This window comes from Lissotriton helveticus, chromosome 5_1, assembly GCF_964261635.1.
Source record: "Lissotriton helveticus chromosome 5_1, aLisHel1.1, whole genome shotgun sequence".
Lineage (NCBI taxonomy): Eukaryota > Metazoa > Chordata > Amphibia > Caudata > Salamandridae > Lissotriton > Lissotriton helveticus.
Window position 1 is genome coordinate 1,921,937,438 of NC_136065.1, and position 23,481 is coordinate 1,921,960,918.

At 44.7% G+C, this 23,481-nt stretch overlaps 5 non-coding genes across 5 annotated transcripts; all 5 read left to right on the forward strand.

Moving 5' to 3' along the window:
- Window positions 1-1,739: 1,739 nt before the first annotated feature.
- TRNASTOP-UCA (transfer RNA opal suppressor (anticodon UCA)) lies at window positions 1,740-1,826 on the forward strand. The gene has a single exon. It is a non-coding gene; the product is annotated as a tRNA-Sec (tRNA).
- Window positions 1,827-4,877: 3,051 nt separating this feature from the next.
- TRNASTOP-UCA (transfer RNA opal suppressor (anticodon UCA)) lies at window positions 4,878-4,964 on the forward strand. Its single transcript has one exon. It is a non-coding gene; the product is annotated as a tRNA-Sec (tRNA).
- Window positions 4,965-8,122: 3,158 nt separating this feature from the next.
- TRNASTOP-UCA (transfer RNA opal suppressor (anticodon UCA)) lies at window positions 8,123-8,209 on the forward strand. Its single transcript has one exon. It is a non-coding gene; the product is annotated as a tRNA-Sec (tRNA).
- Window positions 8,210-11,399: 3,190 nt separating this feature from the next.
- On the forward strand, window positions 11,400-11,486 carry TRNASTOP-UCA (transfer RNA opal suppressor (anticodon UCA)). The gene has a single exon. It is a non-coding gene; the product is annotated as a tRNA-Sec (tRNA).
- A 3,157-nt stretch (window positions 11,487-14,643) lies between these two features.
- Window positions 14,644-14,733, forward strand: TRNASTOP-UCA (transfer RNA opal suppressor (anticodon UCA)). Its single transcript has one exon. It is a non-coding gene; the product is annotated as a tRNA-Sec (tRNA).
- The last annotated feature ends 8,748 nt before the right edge of the window (window positions 14,734-23,481 follow it).

The following is a 23,481-nucleotide window of genomic DNA, read 5'->3' on the forward strand; positions in this document are numbered from 1 at the left end:
GGTATGTCAAGAAACGTTTAGATTTATTAATAAATACACCTACACCTCAGCTTCCCTTGTCTTTACAATTAGCACATGTCGGGGTTGTGGTGTCTTGGACTTTCCTTTACAGAAGTCATGTTGTGGTGTCTTGGGCGTTTCTTTCCACAAGTCGTTTTGAGGTGTCTTGGAATTTCCTTTCCATGAGTCATGTTGTGTTGTCTTGGACTTTCCTTTCCATGAGTCATGTTGTTGTGTCTTGGATTTCCTTTACACAAGTCATGTTGTGGTGTCTTGACTTTCCTTTACACAAGTCATGTTGTGGTGTCTTGGCTTTCCTTTACACAAGTCATGTTGTCTTGTCTTGACTTTCCTTTACACAAGTCATGTTGTGGTGTCTTGGCTTGCCTTTTCATGAGTCATGTTGTGGTGCCATGCCTTTCCTTTACACAAGTCATGTTGTGGTGCCTTGGCTTGCCTTTTCATGAGTCACGTTGTGGTGTCTTGTCTTTCCTTTACACTAGTCATGTTGTGGTGTCTTAACATTCCTTTACACAAGTCATGTTGTAGTGTCTTGGCTTTCCTTTACACAAGTCATGTTGTCTTGTCTTGAAATATCCTTTACACAAGTCATGTTATGGGGTCTTGATCTTTCCTTTACAGCATTCATGTTGTGTTGTCTTGGACTTTCCTTTACACGAGTCATGTTTTGTTGTCTTGGACTTTTCATTTACACGAGCCATGTTGTGGTGTCTTCAGCTTTCCATGAGTTATGTTGTGGTATCTTGGACTTTCCATTTACACAATTCATGTTGTGGTGTCTTGGCTTTCCTTTACATGAGTCATGTTGTGTTTTCTTGATCTTCCTTTTACACAATTCATGTTGTGGTGTCTTGGCTTTCGTTTACACAATTCATGTTGTGGTGTCTTGGCTTTCTTTTACACAATTCATGTTGTGGTGCCTTTGGGCTTTCCTTTACACAAGTCATGTTGCGATGTCTTGGCTTTCCTTTACTCAAGTCATGTTATGGAGTTTTGGCTTTCCTTTACACCAGTCATGTAGTGGTGTCTTGGCTTTCCTTTACTCAAGTCATATTGTAGTGTTTTGGCTTTCCTTTACACAAGTCATGTTGTGGTGTCTTGGCTTTCCTTTACTCAAGTCATGTTGTGGTGTTTTGGCTTTCCTTTATACAAGTCATGTTGCGATGTCTTGGCTTTCCTTTACTCAAGTTATGTTGTGGTGTTTTGGCTTTCCTTTACACAAGTCATGTTGTGGTGTCTTGGCTTTCCTTTTCTCAAGTCATATTGTGGTGTTTTGGCTTTCCTTTACACAATCATGTTATGGTGTCTTGCTCTTTCCGTTCAAGGAGTCAGAGAGAGTGAGAGAACAGAGTAAGGCTTTAAGAATGTCTGTTTATTCGGTGTTCTGTAAACTCAAATCAGCACGGCCTTTCCTCTTCTACTGTTGTTAACGCTGACATTAGCAATGATTTATCTGAACTTTGTCCACATTATAAGAAAGTCTCGTTTACCCAGAAAGCCTGTCTCTGTTTTACATACAATCAAAGGTTCATATTCTGAACTTTTGACTAAAACAGTGCATGAAAATAAAGACAAATCAAAAATAGAGCTGAGCCCAGAACTTCAATAAATAGTGGACATTGATAGCTAGGCAGATTACACATTTTGGCTCACACCCTACCTGTAAAAGAGGATGTATTCTTGTGATATATATACCTGTTTTGCTACCCTGCTTCTTTGCCCGGATGAACCTCAGTGGTCTGGGGTGCAGGCTTCAAACCTGTACCTCTCTAGCGACAGAGTGGTTCAATTCCACCTTCTGGGCGAGGCAGCTTTTGTGATGGGCTGCCCATTGTCAGGGTAACTAATACATGTTTTTTTGTCAATTCTGTTCATGTTCACAACTTGTAGTAGACAATATTTGGTAACTACATTTTCAGCAGCCCTGCCGACACGTGTTTTCTTCTGTGTTTTCAAGGCCACGTCACCATTTAAGATCAAAGAGTAACCGAGAGAATTACTTGTTAAATAGTAGCCAGCTCTCTGAGGGGCGAATCATCTGGGCACCACAGCAAGTCATGAAAGGAAGGGTATGCATTAAACACACTGTAGATTGGAGAATCTGACATTAATAATCTGAGAGATTGGGAAGAGATAGTGTCCGATACTAATCAAATGAAGGCAGTGATGTTCATCAACGGAATGAGGGTATCGCATTTGACAATATCAAAGTAAATGGTCATCTATCTGCTCCCGTAGATGTCCCCGGTACTGAGGAAGGACCACTGAACCCCATCCTCAGTCCACGGAGTAGGCTTTTTGTGGGCACTTTGCTTCTTTGTTGCAGGCTTTGCTCACAGATCTTGGAGTCTCAAAGTCTTTCTGTGCACCCAATATAAACAAATGAATAAATAAATACATGAATGCATATGTATAATAAAGCATGCAAAATGAGTTTGCCTCTAGGCTATCCCATTTTTGGGGCCAGATAATGGACCCTGAGGCACAACAACATAAAGCGATATCCTCAGGGTTATACCATTCCATCACATTTGGAAACTAGGATTAAAAAGTCCTTTTGTACAACAAAAAATCTAACATCCTTACCTCGTCCTCTCATCTGGAGTGATCCAGCAGAGCAAAAAATATGTTGCAGCATAACCTGATTAATAGAGTGTTTTAAATCTTCTGACCGCCTCTGCCCTCCTCCACTGCTGGGGTGCCACCCTTTTCCCCTTTCCCCCCGAGTTCAATCAGAGGTCACAGAGCCCGGCTGTCATGGGCATAGAGGCGCTCTGCTCAGCATCCTTAACCTTGTTCCCACATCAGCACGTGGCCTGTTCCTAGTCCGTTGCACCTGAACCCCCCAGTTCATACCACTGCTGAGTGACTGACAGTTTTATCAGAGTAATCCAGGTCACCAAGAATGCAATGTTTAAGTTCCACACTTTTCATTTACAAAGCACTAGTGTTCGCAGGTGTCTTACTACAATTGAAGTGACTCGGAACTACAATTCCCAGAATGTATTAGGTTATTCAAATAAAATACATGACAAGAGTGTTGCATGTTTGATACCATGAAATCACCAGGTAACTCTTCCTTACATAGCTGACCATTTACATAAAGGTCAGCCTATGGTCTCTGCAAGTAATTCTGCCTAGGGCGAGAAGGCTTCGAGAGGCACAGCCAAGAGGAACGGTTACCAGGAGGAACTACTACAAATCCTCCAAGAAAAGGCAAATACAGCAAACCTAAAACTGATGACTGATGTAGAAACGGGTATGTCAAGAAACGTTTAGATTTATTAATAAATACACCTACACCTCAGCTTCCCTTGTCTTTACAATTAGCACATGTCGGGGTTGTGGTGTCTTGGACTTTCCTTTACACAAGTCATGTTGTGGTGTCTTGGACTTTCCTTTACACAAGTCATGTTGTGGTGTCTTCTTCTTTGCTTTACACAAGACATTTTGTGGTTTCTTGGCTTTCCTTTACACGAGTCATGTTGTGGTGCCATGGCTTTCCTTTACACAAGTCATGTTGTGGTGCCTTGGCTTGCCTTTTCATGAGTCACGTTGTGGTGTCTTGGCTTTCCTTTACACTAGTCATGTTGTGGTGTCTTGACTTTCCTTTACACAAGTCATGTTGTGGTGTCTTGGCTTTCCTTTACACAAGTCATGCTGTCTTGTCTTGAAATATCCTTTACACAAGTCATGTTATGGGGTCTTGATCTTTCCTTTACAGCATTCATGTTGTGTTGTCTTCGACTTTCCTTACCACAAGTCATGGTGTGATGTCTTGGCCTTTCCTTTACACGAGTCATGTTTTGTTGTCTTGGACTTTTCATTTACACGAGCCATGTTGTGGTGTCTTCAGCTTTCCATGAGTTATGTTGTGGTATCTTGGACTTTCCATGTACACAATTCATGTTGTGGTGTCTTGGCTTTCCTTTACATGAGTCATGTTGTGTTTTCTTGATCTTCCTTTTACACAATTCATGTTGTGGTGTCTTGGCTTTCGTTTACACAATTCATGTTGTGGTGTCTTGGCTTTCTTTTACACAATTCATGTTGTGGTGCCTTGGGCTTTCCTTTACACAAGTCATGTTGCGATGTCTTGGCTTTCCTTTACTCAAGTCATGTTGTGGTGTTTTGGCTTTCCTTTACACAAGTCATGTAGTGGTGTCTTGGCTTTCCTTTACTCAAGTCATATTGTAGTGTTTTGGCTTTCCTTTACACAAGTCATGTTGTGGTGTCTTGGCTTTCCTTTACTCAAGTCATGTTGTGGTGTTTTGGCTTTCCTTTACACAAGTCATGTTGCCATGTCTTGGCTTTCCTTTACTCAAGTCATGTAGTGGTGTTTTGGCTTTCCTTTACACAAGTCATGTTGTGGTGTCTTGGCTTCCCTTTACTCAAGTCATATTGTGGTGTTTTGGCTTTCCTTTACACAATCATGTTGTGGTGTCTTGCTTTTTCCGTTCAAGGAGTCAGAGAGAGTAAGAGAACAGAGTAAGGCTTTAAGAATGTCTGTTTATTCTGTGTTCTGTAAACTCAAATCAGCACGGCCTTTCCTCTTCTATTGTGGTTAACGCTGACATTACCAATGATTTATCTGAACTTTGTCAACATTACAAGAAAGTCTCGTTTACCCAGAAAGCCTGTCTCTGTTTTGCATACAGTCAAAGGTTCATATTCTGAACTTTTGACTAAAACAGTGCATGAAAATAAAGACAAATCAAAAATAGAGCTGAGCCCAGAACTTCAATAAATAGTGGACATTGATAGCTAGGCGGATTACACATTTTGGCTCACACCCTACCTGTAAAAGAGTATGTATTCTTGTGATATATATACCTGTTTTGCTACACTGTTTCTTTGCCCGGATGAACCTCAGTGGTCTGGGGTGCAGGCTTCAAACCTGTAGCTGTCTAGCGACAGAGTGATTCAATTCCACCTTCTGGGCGAGGCAGCTTTTGTGATGGGCTGCCCATTATCAAGGTAACTAATACATGTTTTTCTGTCAATTCTGTTAATGTTCACAACTTGTAGCAGACAATATTTGGTAACTACATTTTCAGCAGCCCTGCCGACACGTGTTTTCGTCTGTGTTTTCAAGGGCACGTCACCATTTAAGATCAAAGAGTAACCAAGAGAATTACTTGTTAAATAGTAGCCAGCGCTCTGAGGGGCGATTCATCTGGGCACCCTAGCAAGTCATGAAAGGAAGGGTATGCATTAAACACAGTGCAGATTGGAGAATCTGACATTAATAATCAGAGAGATTGGGAAGAGATAGTGTCCGATACTAATGAAATGAAGGCAGCGATGTTCATCAATGGAATGAGAGTATCACATTTGACAATATCAAAGTAAATGGTCATCTATCTGCTCCCGTAGATGCCCCCAATACTGAGGAAGGAGCACTGAACCCCATCCTCAGTCCACGGAGTAGGCTTTTTGTGGGCACTTTACTTTTTTGTTGCAGACTTTGCTCACAGATCTTGGAGTCTCACAGTCTTTCTGTGCACCCAAATTAAACAAATGAATAAATAAATACATGAATGCATATGTATAATGAAGCATGCAAAATGAGTTTGCCTCTAGGCTATCCCATTTTTGGGGCCAGATAATGGACACTGAGGCACAACGACATAAAGCGATATCCTCAGGGTTATACCATTCCATCACATTTGCAAACTAGTATTAAAAAGTCCTTTTGTACAACAAAAAAATCTAACATCCTTACCTCGTCCTCTCATCTGGAGTGATCCAGCAGAGCAAAAAATTTGTTGCAGCATAACCTGATTAATAGAGTGTTTTAAATCTTCTGACCGCCTCTGCCCTCCTCCACTGCTGGGGTGCCACCCTTTTCCCCTTTCCCCCCGAGATCAATCAGAGGTCAGAGAGCCCGGCTGTCACTGCATAGAGGCGCTCTGCACAGCATCCTCAACCTTGTTCCCACATCAGCACGTGGCCTGTTCCTAGTCCGTTGCACCTGCACCCCCCAGTTCACACCACTGCCGAGTGACTGACAGTTTTATCAGAGTAATCCAGGTCACCAAGAATGCAATGTTTAAGTCCCACACTTTTCATTTACAAAGCACTAGTGTTCGCAGGTGTCTTACTACAATTGAAGTGACTCGGAACTACAATTCCTAGAATGTATTAGATTATTTAAATAAAATACAGGACAAGAGTGTTGCATGTTTGATACCATGAAATGAACAGGTAACTCTTCCTTACATAGCTGACCATTTACATAAAGGTCAGCCTACGGTCTCTGCAAGTAATTCTGCCTAGGGCGAGAAGGCTTCGAGAGGCACAGCCAAGAGGGACGGTTACCAGGAGGAACTCCTACAAATCCTTCAAGAAAAGGCAAATACAGCAAACCTAAAACGGATGACTGATGTAGAAACGGGTATGTCAAGAAATGTTTAGATTTATTAATAAATACACCTACACCTCAGCTTCACTTGTCTTTACAATTAGCACATGTCGGGGTTGTGGTGTCTTGGACTTTCCTTTACACAAGTCATGTTGTGGTGTCTTGGGCTTTTCTTTCCACAAGTCGTTTTGAGGTGTCTTGGAATTTCCTTTCCATGAGTCATGTTGTAGTGTCTTGGACTTTCCTTTCCATGAGTCATGTTGTGGTGTCTTGGCTTTCCTTTACACAAGTCATGTTGTGGTGTCTTCTACTTTCCTTTACACAAGACATTTTGTGGTTTCTTGGCTTTCCTTTACACGAGTCATGTTGTGGTGCCATGGCTTTCCTTTACACAAGTCATGTTGTGGTGCCTTGGCTTGCCTTTTCATGAGTCAAGTTGTGGTGTCTTGGCTTTCCTTTACACTAGTCATGTTGTGGCGTCTTGAATTTCCTTTACACAAGTCATGTTGTGGTGTCTTGGCTTTCCTTTACATAAGCTATGTTGTCTTGTCTTGAAATATCCTTTACACAAGTCATGTTATGGGGTCTTGATCTTTCCTTTACAGCATTCATGTTGTGTTGTCTTGGACTTTCCTTACCACAAGTCATGGTGTGGTGTCTTGGCCTTTCCTTTACACGAGTCATGTTTTGTTGTCTTGGACTTTTCATTTACACGAGCCATGTTGTGGTGTCTTCAGCTTTCCATGAGTTATGTTGTGGTATCTTGGACTTTCCATTTACACAATTCATGTTGTGGTGTCTTGGCTTTCCTTTACATGAGTCATGTTGTGTTTTCTTGATCTTCCTTTTACACAATTCATGTTGTGGTGTCTTGGCTTTCGTTTACACAATTCATGTTGTGGTGTCTTGGCTTTCTTTTACACAATTCATGTTGTGGTGCCTTGGGCTTTCCTTTACACAAGTCATGTTGCGATGTCTTGGCTTTCCTTTACTCAAGTCATGTTGTGGTGTTTTGGCTTTCCTTTACACAAGTCATGTAGTGGTGTCTTGGCTTTCCTTTACTCAAGTCATATTGTAGTGTTTTGGCTTTCCTTTACACAAGTCATGTTGTGGTGTCTTGGCTTTCCTTTACTCAAGTCATGTTGTGGTGTTTTGGCTTTCCTTTACACAAGTCAAGTTGCGATGTCTTGGCTTTCCTTTACTCAAGTCATGTTGTGGTGTTTTGGCTTTCCTTTACACAAGTCATGTTGTGGTGTCTTGGCTTTCCTTTACTCAAGTCATATTGTGGTGTTTTGGCTTTCCTTTACACAATAATGTTGTGGTGTCTTGCTCTTTCCGTTCAAGGAGTCAGAGAGAGTGAGAGAACAGTGTAAGGCTTTAAGAATGTCTGTTTATTCTGTGTTCTGTAAACTCAAATCAGCACGGCCTTTCCTCTTCTATTGTGGTTAACGCTGACATTACCAATGATTTATCTGAACTTTGTCCACATTATAAGAAAGTCTCGTTTACCCAGAAAGCCTGTCTTTGTTTTGCATACAATCAAAGGTTCATATTCTGAACTTTTGACTAAAACAGTGCATGAAAATAAAGACAAATCAAAAATAGAGCTGAGCCCAGAACTTCAATAAATAGTGGACATTGATAGCTAGGCGGATTACACATTTTGGCTCAAACCCTACCTGTAAAAGAGTATGTATTCTTGTGATATATATACCTGTTTTGCTACACTTTTTCTTTGCCCGGATGAACCTCAGTGGTCTGGGGTGCAGGCTTCAAACCTGTAGCTGTCTAGCGACAGAGTGGTTCAATTCCACCTTCTGGGCGAGGCAGCTTTTGTGAAGGGCTGCCCATTATCAGGGTAACTAATACATGTTTTTTTGTCAATTCTGTTCATGTTCACAACTTGTAGCAGACAATATTTGGTAACTACATTTTCAGCAGCCCTGCCGACACGGGTTTCTTCTGTGTTTTCAAGGCCACGTCACCATTTAAGATCAAAGAGTAACCGAGAGAATTACTTGTTAAATAGTAGCCAGCGCTCTGAGGGGCGATTCATCTGGGCACCCCAGCAAGTCATGAAAGGAAGGGTATGCATTAAACACAGTGTAGATTGGAGAATCTGACATTAATAATCTGAGAGATTGTGAAGAGATAGTGTCTGATACTAATGAAATGAAGGCAGTGATGTTCATCAATGGAATGAGGGTATCACATTTGACAATATCAAAGTAAATGGTCATCTATCTGCTCCCGTAGATGCCCCCGGTACTGAGGAAGGAGCACTGAACCCCATCCTCAGTCCACGGAGTAGGCTTTTTGTGGGCACATTTCTTTTTTGTTGCAGACTTTGCTCACAGATCTTGGAGTCTCACAGTCTTTCTGTGCACCCAAATTAAACAAATGAATAAATAAATACATGAATGCATATGTATAATGACTCATGCAAAATGAGTTTGCCTCTAGGCTATCCCATTTTTGGGGCCAGATAATGGACCCTGAGGTACAACGACATAAAGCGATATCCTCAGGGTTATACCATTCCATCACATTTGGAAACTAGGATTAAAAAGTCCTTTTGTACAACAAAAAATCTAACATCCTTACCTCGTCCTCTCATCAGGAGTGATCCAGCAGAGCAAAAAATATGTTGCAGCATAACCTGATTAATAGAGTGTTTTAAATCTTCTGACCGCCTCTGTCCTCCTCCACTGCTGGGGTGCCACCCTTTTCCCCTTTCCCCCCGAGTTCAATCAGAGGTCACAGAGCCCGGCTGTCACTGCATAGAGGCGCTCTGCTCAGCATCCTCAACCTTGTTCCCACATCAGCACGTGGCCTGTTCCTAGTCCGTTGCACCTGCACCCCCCAGTTCACACCACTGCAGAGTGACTGGCAGTTTTATCAGAGTAATCCAGGTCACCAAGAATGCAATGTTTAAGTCCCACACTTTTCATTTACAAAGCACTAGTGTTCGCAGGTGTCTTACTACAATTAAAGTGACTCGGAACTACAATTCCCAGAATGTATTAGGTTATTCAAATAAAATACAGGACAAGAGTGTTGCATGTTTGATACCATGAAATCACCAGGTAACTCTTCCTTACATAGCTGACCATTTACATAAAGGTCAGCCTATGGTCTCTGCATGTAATTCTGCCTAGGGCGAGAAGGCTTCGAGAGGCACAGCCAAGAGGAACGGTTACCAGTCGGAACTACTACAAATCCTCCAAGAAAAGGCAAATACAGCAAACCTAAAACTGATGCCTGATGTAGAAACGGGTATGTCAAGAAACGTTTAGATTTATTAATAAATACACCTACACCTCAGCTTCACTTGTCTTTACAATTAGCACATGTCGGGGTTGTGGTGTCTTGGACTTTCCTTTACAGAAGTCATGTTGTGGTGTCTTGGGCGTTTCTTTCCACAAGTCGTTTTGAGGTGTCTTGGAATTTCCTTTCCATGAGTCATGTTGTGTTGTCTTGGACTTTCCTTTCCATGAGTCATGTTGTTGTGTCTTGGCTTTCCTTTACACAACTCATGTTGTGGTGTCTTGACTTTCCTTTACACAAGTCATGTTGTGGTGTCTTGGCTTTCCTTTACACAAGTCATGTTGTCTTGTCTTGACTTTCCTTTACACAAGTCATGTTGTGGTGTCTTGGCTTGCCTTTTCATGAGTCATGTTGTGGTGCCATGCCTTTCCTTTACACAAGTCATGTTGTGGTGCCTTGGCTTGCCTTTTCATGAGTCACGTTGTGGTGTCTTGTCTTTCCTTTACACTAGTCATGTTGTGGTGTCTTAACATTCCTTTACACAAGTCATGTTGTAGTGTCTTGGCTTTCCTTTACACAAGTCATGTTGTCTTGTCTTGAAATATCCTTTACACAAGTCATGTTATGGGGTCTTGATCTTTCCTTTACAGCATTCATGTTGTGTTGTCTTGGACTTTCCTTTACACGAGTCATGTTTTGTTGTCTTGGACTTTTCATTTACACGAGCCATGTTGTGGTGTCTTCAGCTTTCCATGAGTTATGTTGTGGTATCTTGGACTTTCCATTTACACAATTCATGTTGTGGTGTCTTGGCTTTCCTTTACATGAGTCATGTTGTGTTTTCTTGATCTTCCTTTTACACAATTCATGTTGTGGTGTCTTGGCTTTCGTTTACACAATTCATGTTGTGGTGTCTTGGCTTTCTTTTACACAATTCATGTTGTGGTGCCTTTGGGCTTTCCTTTACACAAGTCATGTTGCGATGTCTTGGCTTTCCTTTACTCAAGTCATGTTGTGGAGTTTTGGCTTTCCTTTACACCAGTCATGTAGTGGTGTCTTGGCTTTCCTTTACTCAAGTCATATCGTAGTGTTTTGGCTTTCCTTTACACAAGTCATGTTGTGGTGTCTTGGCTTTCCTTTACTCAAGTCATGTTGTGGTGTTTTGGCTTTCCTTTATACAAGTCATGTTGCGATGTCTTGGCTTTCCTTTACTCAAGTTATGTTGTGGTGTTTTGGCTTTCCTTTACACAAGTCATGTTGTGGTGTCTTGGCTTTCCTTTTCTCAAGTCATATTGTGGTGTTTTGGCTTTCCTTTACACAATCATGTTATGGTGTCTTGCTCTTTCCGTTCAAGGAGTCAGAGAGAGTGAGAGAACAGAGTAAGGCTTTAAGAATGTCTGTTTATTCGGTGTTCTGTAAACTCAAATCAGCACGGCCTTTCCTCTTCTACTGTTGTTAACGCTGACATTAGCAATGATTTATCTGAACTTTGTCCACATTATAAGAAAGTCTCGTTTACCCAGAAAGCCTGTCTCTGTTTTGCATACAATCAAAGGTTCATATTCTGAACTTTTGACTAAAACAGTGCATGAAAATAAAGACAAATCAAAAATAGAGCTGAGCCCAGAACTTCAATAAATAGTGGACATTGATAGCTAGGCAGATTACACATTTTGGCTCACACCCTACCTGTAAAAGAGGATGTATTCTTGTGATATATATACCTGTTTTGCTACCCTGCTTCTTTGCCCGGATGAACCTCAGTGGTCTGGGGTGCAGGCTTCAAACCTGTACCTCTCTAGCGACAGAGTGGTTCAATTCCACCTTCTGGGCGAGGCAGCTTTTGTGATGGGCTGCCCATTGTCAGGGTAACTAATACATGTTTTTTTGTCAATTCTGTTCATGTTCACAACTTGTAGTAGACAATATTTGGTAACTACATTTTCAGCAGCCCTGCCGACACGTGTTTTCTTCTGTGTTTTCAAGGCCACGTCACCATTTAAGATCAAAGAGTAACCGAGAGAATTACTTGTTATATAGTAGCCAGCTCTCTGAGGGGCGAATCATCTGGGCACCACAGCAAGTCATGAAAGGAAGGGTATGCATTAAACACACTGTAGATTGGAGAATCTGACATTAATAATCTGAGAGATTGGGAAGAGATAGTGTCCGATACTAATCAAATGAAGGCAGTGATGTTCATCAACGGAATGAGGGTATCGCATTTGACAATATCAAAGTAAATGGTCATCTATCTGCTCCCGTAGATGTCCCCGGTACTGAGGAAGGACCACTGAACCCCATCCTCAGTCCACAGAGTAGGCTTTTTGTGGGCACTTTACTTCTTTGTTGCAGGCTTTGCTCACAGATCTTGGAGTCTCACAGTCTTTCTGTGCACCCAATATAAACAAATGAATAAATAAATACATGAATGCATATGTATAATAAAGCATGCAAAATGAGTTTGCCTCTAGGCTATCCCATTTTTGGGGCCAGATAATGGACCCTGAGGCACAACAACATAAAGCGATATCCTCAGGGTTATACCATTCCATCACATTTGGAAACTAGGATTAAAAAGTCCTTTTGTACAACAAAAAATCTAACATCCTTACCTCGTCCTCTCATCTGGAGTGATCCAGCAGAGCAAAAAATATGTTGCAGCATAACCTGATTAATAGAGTGTTTTAAATCTTCTGACCGCCTCTGCCCTCCTCCACTGCTGGGGTGCCACCCTTTTCCCCTTTCCCCCCGAGTTCAATCAGAGGTCACAGAGCCCGGCTGTCATGGGCATAGAGGCGCTCTGCTCAGCATCCTTAACCTTGTTCCCACATCAGCACGTGGCCTGTTCCTAGTCCGTTGCACCTGAACCCCCCAGTTCATACCACTGCCGAGTGACTGACAGTTTTATCAGAGTAATCCAGGTCACCAAGAATGCAATGTTTAAGTTCCACACATTTCATTTACAAAGCACTAGTGTTCGCAGGTGTCTTACTACAATTGAAGTGACTCGGAACTACAATTCCCAGAATGTATTAGGTTATTCAAATAAAATACATGACAAGAGTGTTGCATGTTTGATACCATGAAATCACCAGGTAACTCTTCCTTACATAGCTGACCATTTACATAAAGGTCAGCCTATGGTCTCTGCAAGTAATTCTGCCTAGGGCGAGAAGGCTTCGAGAGGCACAGCCAAGAGGAACGGTTACCAGGAGGAACTACTACAAATCCTCCAAGAAAAGGCAAATACAGCAAACCTAAAACTGATGACTGATGTAGAAACGGGTATGTCAAGAAACGTTTAGATTTATTAATAAATACACCTACACCTCAGCTTCCCTTGTCTTTACAATTAGCACATGTCGGGGTTGTGGTGTCTTGGACTTTCCTTTACACAAGTCATGTTGTGGTGTCTTGGGCTTTTCTTTCCACAAGTCGTTTTGAGGTGTCTCGGAATTTCCTTTCCATGAGTCATGTTGTGGTGTCTTGGACTTTCCTTTCCATGAGTCATGTTGTGGTGTCTTGGCTTTCCTTTACACAAGTCATGTTGTGGGGTCTTCTACTTTCCTTTACACAAGACATTTTGGGGTTTCTTGGCTTTCCTTTACACGAGTCATGTTGTGGTGCCATGGCTTTCCTTTACACAAGTCATGTTGTGGTGCCTTGGCTTGCCTTTTCATGAGTCACGTTGTGGTGCCTTGGCTTTCCTTTACACTAGTCATGTTGTGGTGTCTTGACTTTCCTTTACACAAGTCATGTTGTGGTGTCTTGGCTTTCCTTTACACAAGTCATGTTGTCTTGTCTTGAAATATCCTTTACACAAGTCATGTTATGGGGTCTTGATCTTTCCTTTACAGCATTCATGTTGTGTTGTCTTCGACTTTCCTTACCACAAGTCATGGTGTGGTGCCTTGGCCTTTCCTTTACTCGAGTCATGTTTTGTTGTCTTGGACTTTTCATTTACACGAGCTATGTTGTGGTGTCTTCAGCTTTCCATGAGTTATGTTGTGGTATCTTGGACTTAACATTTCCACAATTCATGTTGTGGTGTCTTGGCTTTCCTTTACATGAGTCATGTTGTGTTTTCTTGATCTTCCTTTTACACAATTCATGTTGTGGTGACTTGGCTTTCGTTTACACAATTCATGTTGTGGTGTCTTGGCTTTCTTTTACACAATTCATGTTGTGGTGCCTTGGGCTTTCCTTTACACAAGTCATGTTGCGATGTCTTGGCTTTCCTTTACTCAAGTCATGTTGTGGTGTTTTGGCTTTCCTTTACACAAGTCATGTAGTGGTGTCTTGGCTTTCCTTTACTCAAGTCATATTGTAGTGTTTTGGCTTTCCTTTCACAAGTCATGTTGTGGTGTCTTGGCTTTCCTTTACTCAAGTCATGTTGTGGTGTTTTGGCTTTCCTTTACACAAGTCATGTTGCGATGTCTTGGCTTTCCTTTACTCAAGTCATGTTGTGGTGTTTTGGCTTTCCTTTACACAAGTCATGTTGTGGTGTCTTGGCTTTCCTTTACTCAAGTCATATTGTGGTGTTTTGGCTTTCCTTTACACAATCGTGTTGTGGTGTCTTGCTCTTTCCGTTCAAGGAGTCAGAGAGAGTGAGAGAACAGAGTAAGGCTTTAAGAATGTCTGTTTATTCTGTGTTCTGTAAACTCAAATCAGCACGGCCCTTCCTCTTCTATTGTGGTTAACACTGACATTACCAATGATTTATCTGAACTTTGTCCACATTATAAGAAAGTCTTGTTTACCCAGAAAGCCTGTCTCTGTTTTGCATACAATCAAAGGTTCATATTCTGAACTTTTGACTAAAACAGCGCATGAAAATAAAGACAAATCAAAAATAGAGCTGAGCCCAGAACTTCAATAAATAGTGGGCATTGATAGCTAGGCGGATTACACATTTTGGCTCACACCCTACCTGTAAAAGAGTATGTATTCTTGTGATATATATACCTGTTTTGCTACACTGTTTCTTTGCCCGGATGAACCTCAGTGGTCTGGGGTGCAGGCTTCAAACCTGTAGCTGTCTAGCGACGACAGGGTGGTTCAATTCCACCTTCTGGGCGAGGCAGCTTTTGTGATGGGCTGCCCATTATCAGGGTAACTAATACATGTTTTTTTTGTCAATTCTGTTCATGCTCACAACTTGTAGCAGACAATATTTGGTAACTACATTTTCAGCAGCCCTGCCGACACGTGTTTTCTTCTGTGTTTTCAAGGCCACGTCACCATTTAAGATCAAAGAGTAACCGAGAGAATTACTTGTTAAATAGTAGCCAGCGCTCTGAGGGGCGATTCATCTGGGCACCCCTGCAAGTCAAGAAAGGAAGGGTATGCATTAAACACAGTGTAGATTGGAGAATCTGACATTAATAATCTGAGAGATTGGGAAGAGATAGTGTCCGATACTAATGAAATGAAGGCAGTGATGTTCATCAATGGAATGAGGGTATCACATTTGACAATATCAAAGTAAATGGTCATCTATCTGCTCCCGTAGATGCCCCCGGTACTGAGGAAGGAGCACTGAACCCCATCCTCAGTCCACGGAGTAGGCTTTTTGTGGGCACTTTACTTCTTTGTTGCAGACTTTGCTCACAGATCTTGGAGTCTCACAGTCTTTCTGTGCACCCAAATTAAACAAATGAATAAATAAATACATGAATGCATATGTATAATGAAGCATGCAAAATGAGTTTGCCTCTAGGCTATCCCATTTTTGGGGCCAGATAATGGACCCTGAGGCACAACGACATAAAGCGATATCCTCAGGTTTATACCATTCCATCACATTTGGAAACTAGGATTAAAAAGTCCTTTTGTACAACAAAAAATCTAACATCCTTACCTCGTCCTCTCATCTGGAGTGATCCAGCAGAGCAAAAAATATGTTGCAGCATAACCTGATTAATAGAGTGTTTTAAATCTTCTGACCGCCTCTGCCCTCCTCCACTGCTGGGGTGCCACCCTTTTCCCCTTTCCCCCCGAGTTCAATCAGAGGTCACAGAGCCCGGCTGTCACTGCATAGAGGCGCTCAGCTCAGCATCCTCAACCTTGTTCCCACATCAGCACGTGGCCTGTTCCTAGTCCGTTGCACCTGCACCCCCCAGTTCACACCACTGCCGAGTGACTGACAGTTTTATCAGAGTAATCCAGGTCACCAAGAATGCAATGTTTAAGTCCCACACTTTTCATTTACAAAGCACTAGTGTTCGCAGGTGTCTTACTACAATTGAAGTGACTCGGAACTACAATTCCCAGAATGAATTAGGTTATTCAAATAAAATACAGGACAAGAGTGTTGCATGTTTGATACCATGAAATCACCAGGTAACTCTTCCTTACATAGCTGACCATTTACATAAAGGTCAGCCTATGGTCTCTGCAAGTAATTCTGCCTAGGGCGAGAAGGCTTCGAGAGGCACAGCCAAGAGGAATGGTTACCAGGCGGAACTACTACAAATCCTCCAAGAAAAGGCAAATACAGCAAACCTAAAACTGATGCCAGATGTAGAAATGGGTATGTCAAGAAACGTTTAGATTTATAAATAAATACACCTACACCTCAGCTTCACTTGTCTTTACAATTAGTACATGTCGGGTTGTGGTGTCTTGGACTTTCCTTTACACAAGTCATGCTGTGGTGTCTTGGGCTTTTCTTTCCACAAGTCGTTTTGAGGTGTCTTGGAATTTCCTTTCCATGAGTCATGTTGTGGTGTCTTGGACTTTCCTTTCCATGAGTCATTTTGTGCTGTCTTGGCTTTCCTTTACACAAGTCATGTTGTGGTGTCTTCTACTTTCCTTTACACAAGACATTTTGTGGTTTCTTGGCTTTCCTTTACACGAGTCATGTTGTGGTGCCATGGCTTTCCTTTACACAAGTCATGTTGTGGTGCCTTGGCTTGCCTTTTCGTGAGTCAGGTTGTGGTGTCTTGGCTTTCCTTTACACTAGTCATGTTGTGGTGTCTTGACTTTCCTTTACACAAGTCATGTTGTGGTGTCTTAGCTTTCCTTTACACAAGTCATGTTGTCTTGTCTTGAAATATCCTTTACACAAGTCATGTTATGGGGTCTTGATCTTTCATTTACAGCATTCATGTTGTGTTGTCTTGGACTTTCCTTACCACAAGTCATGGTGTGGTGTCTTGGTCTTTCCTTTACACGAGTCATGTTGTGTTGTCTTGGACTTTTCATTTACACGAGCCATGTTGTGGTGTCTTCAGCTTTCCATGAGTTGTGTTATGGTATCTTGGTCTTTCCATTTACACAATTCATGTTGTGGTATCTTGGCTTTCCTTTACATGAGTCATGTTGTGTTTTCTTGATCTTCCTTTTACACAATTCATGTTGTGGTGTCTTGGCTTTCTTTTACACAATTTATGTTGTGGTGCCTTTGGGATTTCCTTTACACAAGTCATGTTGCGATGTCTTGGCTTTCCTTTACTCAATTCATGTTGTGGTGTTTTGGCTTTCCTTTACACCAGTCATGTAGTGGTGTCTGGGCTTTCCTTTACTCAAGTCATATTGTAGTGTTTTGGCTTTCCTTTACACAAGTCATGTTGTGGTGTGGTGTCCTTTACTCAAGTCATGTTGTGGTGTTTTGGCTTTCCTTTACACAAGTCATGTTGCGATGTTTTGGCTTTCCTTTACTCAAGTCATGTTGTGGTGTTTTTGCTTTCCTTTACACAAGTCATGTTGTGGTGTCCTGGCTTTCCTTTACTCAAGTCATATTGTGGTGTTTTGGCTTTCCTTTACACAATCATGTTGTGGTGTCTTGCTCTTTCCGTTCAAGGAGTCAGAGAGAGTGAGAGAACAGAGTAAGGCTTTAAGAATGTCTGTTTATTCTGTGTTCTGTAAACTCAAATCAGCACGGCCTTTCCTCTTCTATTGTTGTTAACGCTGACATTAGCAATGATTTATCTGAACTTTGTCCACATTATAAGAAAGTCTCGTTTACCCAGAAAGCCTGTCTCTGTTTTGCATACAATCAAAGGTTCATATTCTGAACTTTTGACTAAAACAGTGCACGAAAATAAAGACAAATCAAAAATAGAGCTGAGCCCAGAGCTTCAATAAATAGTGGACATTGATAGCTAGGCGGATTACACATTTTGGCTCACACCCTACCTGTAAAAGAGGATGGAGTCGCTTCTGTCCTGTAACTCCAGTTCTGTAGTAGGGGTATCTCTGTTATAGTCATAATCTAGTGAATAGTCCCGCCCATGTGCGTGGACCCCGGAGCAATCAAAAATAATCTCTTATAGTGTCAAAAAATGCAGAAAAGCATAGACACTTAAGAGAGAATTTAAAGACAGATAATGCAGCCTAAAAAGGCTACACTGTCCAGTACTTCAACTAGAAATTCCACCACAAAATCCACAAAACAGCAAAAGCCTGTACAGATTTCCCTTGCTTTAACAGCAAACTCCCTCAGGAATGATAGAGAGAAGAACCTGGACAGACAAGCCCCATAGGCTGCCATTATGTGGCTCAAAACAGGATACTGTGCCTTTAAAAGAATCTTCCAGAACCTTCTCCCAGTATCCCAGAATGCATAGCAGGTCCAACTGACTTCAGTTTTTTTGAAGGCGTAACACGCCAGACCTGTAGCATTCCATAAAGGAATATGTCTCTCTCCACCGGGGAGGAGGGAGGGCGCTTATGACTATAACAGAGATACCCCTACTACAGAACTGGAGTTACAGGACAGAAACTACTCCTTCTGTAGTAGGGGATCTCTGTGTATAGTCATAATCTAGTGAATAGAATGGCAAGCCCATCCCCACACCAAAGCGGCGGTGGAGAAAAGAGAATTAACGCCACTACTGTGCGAACAGATTTCACAGCGAAGCCTGCCCAACATGAGCGTCTGCCCTGGCATCAGAGTCCAGGCAGTAATGTTTAGCAAAGGTATGAACCGACTTCCAAGTGGCCGCCTTGCAGATTTCTGCAATCGGAACATTACGGAGCAATGCTGTCGTGGCAGCCTTGCCCCTGGTGGAATGAGCCTTAGGCTTACCTCCTAAGGTCTTATTAGCTTTTTGGTAACACAGCTGTATGCAGGACACAATCCACCTAGAGATAGACTGCTTAGAGGTCGCAAGACCCGTCCTGACTGATCCATAATTGATGAACAATTGGTCTGACCTACGAATATCACTGGTTTTATCCATATAAAATTTCAGCACCCTCCTAACATCCAGGGAATACAAAGACCTTTCCGCTGGAGACGAAGGATTCTGAAAGAACGTAGGTAAAGTTATAGCCTGATTGATATGAAAATCAGAAACAACCTTGGGAAGAAACTTAGGGTGAGTACGCATAACAACCTTAGCAGCGTGAATTACAGTATAAGGTTCTTGGCAACACAACGCCTGAATTTCACTCATCCTGCGGGCCGATGTAATGGCCACGAGGAACGCCGCCTTCCAGGACAGGTGCTGCAACGAAGCCTTATGAATAGGTTCAAAAAGGCTCCTTCATCAATCTGGACAGCACCACATTCAAGTCCCACGAAGGCGAAGGAAGCCTGACAGGAGGGAACACTTTCTTCAAGCCTTCCAAAAAATCTTTGATCACAGGGATCTGAAAGAAGGAAGTCTGTGAAGGGCATTTCCTGTAGGCAGTCAAAGCAGCCAGATGAACCCTAATGGAATGAACATTAAGGCCAGACTGCGCCAGATGAAGCAGGTATGGAAGGATGACATCCTCCTTGCATGTCGTAGGGTCATAGTTCTTAGACTTGCACCAGATGCAAAACCTCTTCCACTTGTAAGCATAAGAAGTCCTAGCGGAAGGTCGCTTAGCCTCCTTCAGTATGTCCATACAATCCTCTAGGAGATTCAGATGGCCATATTGCACTATTTCAGGAGCCATGCCGCCAAACTCAAAGACGAGAGGTTGGGGTGCACCATCCGCCCCCTGAACTTCGTGAGAAGGTCCGGCCTGCACGGCAGCTTCATGTGAGGAAGGAGAGACCGGTGAAGCAGGTCCGTGAACCACCACTGTCTGGGCCATTCCGGGGCAATCAGTATCATCCGCGCCCTGGACTGGGACAGCTTGATGAGAACCGTCGGAATCAGGGGAATGGGTGGAAAAGCGTACAGAAAGCTGTTCGACCAGTTGATCCATAACGCGTTCCCCAGCGTCCCCTGCTGGTAGTACCTGGAGGCGAAGTCTCGGCATTTGCAGTTTTCGGCGGTGGCGAACAGATCTACGTCTGGCGTCCCCCACCTTGCGAAGACTTCTCCTAGTACTTCGTCGTTTATGACCCATTCGTGGTTTTCCTGAATCAGTCTGCTCAGTTCGTCTGCCTGAACATTCTGCACACCTGGCAGAAGCTTGGCCGTTATCGACAGGCCTCGAGCCAGAAGCCAGTGCCAGATCGCCTGCGCCTCCTGTGACAGAGTGCGTGATCTCGAGCCCCCCTGCTTTTTGAGGTAATACATCGTTGTCGTGTTGTCCGTCTGAACAAGCAGAGAGTTGGTCTGAAAGGACGGATGAAAGGCCTTCAGTGCCAAAGGAACAGCTCTGAGTTCCAGGAAATTGATGTGGTACGTGGACTCCGTCGGGGACCACGTCCCTTGGATCTGTAGGTCTCCGGAGTGCGCTCCCCAGCCCTGGAGAGAAGCATCCGTCACGATAGTCCGAGTGGGAATGTCCTTGTGGAAGGGAACCCCTCTGAGGAGATTCTCCGCTGAACACCACCACTTCAGAGACTGAAGAGCATGTAGAGACAGTCGTATCTTGTCGTCCCAAGATCCTCTCCTCTGGTCCCATTGATCCTCTAAGCACTCTTGCAGCGGTCTCATGTGCAGCCGTGCATGTGGCGTCAGGAAGATACAAGAGGCCATCGATCCCAGTAGAGACGACACCGTCCTCACTGTTGGAGATGGAGCGGCCATAAGAGCCTGAGCCTTCCGAAGGAGTGATAATCGTCGCTCCTCCGAAGGAGACACGCTTGCTGACAGCGTATCGATGGAGGCTCCCAAGTACTGGATGCACTGGACCGGAGTCGGGACAGACTTGGACATGTTGATGTGCAACCCCAGCTTGTTCAATAGAACACACGTCTTCTGGAAGTGTGCTTGAGCTTCCAAGAAGGAGGAGGCCTTGATCAACCAATCGTCCAGGTACGGGTAGACAAACACCTTGTTCTTCCTCAAGTGTGCCGCTACCACTGCCATGCACTTCGAGAATGTCCTGGGCGCAGACTTCAGCCCGAATGGAAGTACCATGTACTGATAGTGATTGGTGCCGACTTGAAATCGCAGAAACTTCCTGTGCTTGCATGCAATGGGTACATGGAAGTATGCATCCTGCAGGTCTATGGCACACATCCAATCTCCTCATTGCAACTGAGGGTATCTCTGATGCAACGACAGCATGCAAAACTTTTCTCTGCGAATCCACTTGTTTGCCTGTCGCAAGTCCAGAATGGGCCTGAACTCGTTCTTGTCCTTCTTGCGGACCAGAAAGAACCGGGAGTACAGGCCTCTCCCTCTTTGAGACAGAGGTACGTCCTCTATCGCCCTTTTCCTTAACAGGATATCGGCCTCCACCTGGAGCTCGCGCAGTTGATACGGCGAGCCGACCGGGGGAATCGATGGAGGAGGGCTGGTGAACCGAAGACTGTATCCATTGCAAACAATATTCAGCACCCACTTGTCCTGAGTAATTTTTCTCCACTCTGCCAGAAAAAATTGAACGCTTCCCCCCACCGGAGCGGGTAACGGACGAAGGGGAAGTAACCGCTCAGGGTCGAGACCCAGCCGGGCCCTTGTTCGCGGTAGAGGACTGCTGTCCACCTCTACCCCTCTGACGTTTCTGGAAGGGCCTTCTGTACTGCTGCTGTTGTTGCTGCTGCTGCTGTTGCCCAGAAGACTGTCCCCTTCCTCTACCCTGTGACCCGAACCGTCGTTGGAACTGGCGGTAGGGTTTCTTCTCTTTGGGCTTCTCCAAGCCCACAGCCGTCAGGGTTTCAGCCTCGGCCTTCATCCTGGCCATTTCGTCATCTGGGTGTTTCCCGAAGAGGGTATCGCCGGAAAACGGCAGATTTGCCACTCGTCGTTGTGCTTCAGGCTTGAGCGACGTCAGCCGGAGCCAAGCATGGCGTCTCTGATTGATACCATGGCAGTATCCATGCGCGGCCAACAGGGAGATATCTGCCGCGGCGCTGATGGCCTGGTTAGAAACCAGCATCCCTTCCTGGACGATCTCCATGAAGTCCTCTCTTTTGTCACGCGGGACAAGATCCGCAAACTGTTCCATGGAGTCCCACAGTGCACGGTCATACTGCCCCAACAACGCCGAGTCGCTGGAGGCCTTCATCGTCGTGGAAGACGTCCCACACGCCTTCCGTCCAGCCGAGTCAATCCAGCGGCTCTCCTTATCCGGAGGCACAGTGGAGGACGGGGAGGTAGCATGCAGTTTCCGAGCCGCCGTCACAATCACCGAATCAGGCACTAGGTCCTTCCTTAAGAAGGCCGGGTCCGACTCTGGAGCCCGGTACTTCTTGACAAGCCTGGAGGGAGCAGCCTTCACCACCGCCGGCGTAAGGAAGAGCTGTTCAGCAGGCTCGACCAGTCCTGGCACCAAAGGCAGTAGGGGACGAGACAGGTGCTTCGTGTGCAAAGTCTCGAAGATCACAGAAGTCGTGGGCGTAGGGGCCGTCACATTGATCCCCAACTTCGCAGCCCCTCTCAGGAGAACCTCCTGGAACGTGCCAATGTCATCTATCGGAGACACCCTCGTCTCCGGTGAATCCGACAATGTAGGTGAATACGAACGGGTCCCAGAGGCCGAACGAGACCTGGACCTATGCCTCCTATGGCGATGTCTGGATCTCGAGGAGGATCCATGTCCACTCCTAGATATATCTCTCCTCCCTGAGCGAGACCTCGATCTCCTGGGTCTGGGACGCTCCGCCGGCTTCCCCGGCTCGGACGTCTTGGGCTTAGGAGGAACCTTCGACTTAGGAGTCTTCTTCGGAGGTGTCGGAAGTCTGGGCATTGACACCGATCTCGGTGGAACCGGAGGAGGAACACCCGGTACTGGGGCCTGCGGTCCGGAAGGACGAGCAGGCAGAGGAGGCAATGGAGGAGGATTCGGAGCCCTCGGAGGAGGACCTCTAGGCAAAGGAGGAGAAGGAGTAATAGTCTTCTTAGGGGTATACACCTCTGAGTACGCCGTTCCCGGCGAGCCACCATCCCGTCCTGACTGAGGGGAGCCCCCCACAGTCTTCGGCCTGTCCTTACGACCCCCTGACGTCGAAGACCGGTGTTCAGACGTCGAACGTGGTCCCCTCGACGTCGAGCGGCCCTTCGGCGTCGACCGGTTAACGTGCCACGGCGTCGACCGGCTTCTATGCCTCGACGTCGATCCTGACCAGATAGACGATCCTCGAAACCTCGACGACGACCGCTTGTGCCTCGGCGTCGACCGCCTCGAGGGCGACCTCTTCGACCGCCTCGACGGCGACCTCTTTGACTGTCTCGACGGCGACCTCGATCGCCTCGACGTCGACTTCTTCTTCGCCGGAGACCCTTTCTGCCTCGACGGCGATCTCTTCCGCTTTGACGGCGGCCTCGACGACGAGGATCCCCTCGACAACGATGATGTCCTTGACGGCGAACGGCAGTGTCGCCTCGACGGCGAGCGCCGACGCCTGGTCCGTCGACGCCGTCCACTCGACGTCGACGCCAACGGCAACGACGAAGAAACTGTCACTGGGTTCGACGGCGGCCGGTGTAAGCTCCTCAACGTCGACGGGCGACGTTTTCTCGACCCAGAGCCCTGGGGAGACTGGGAACTGG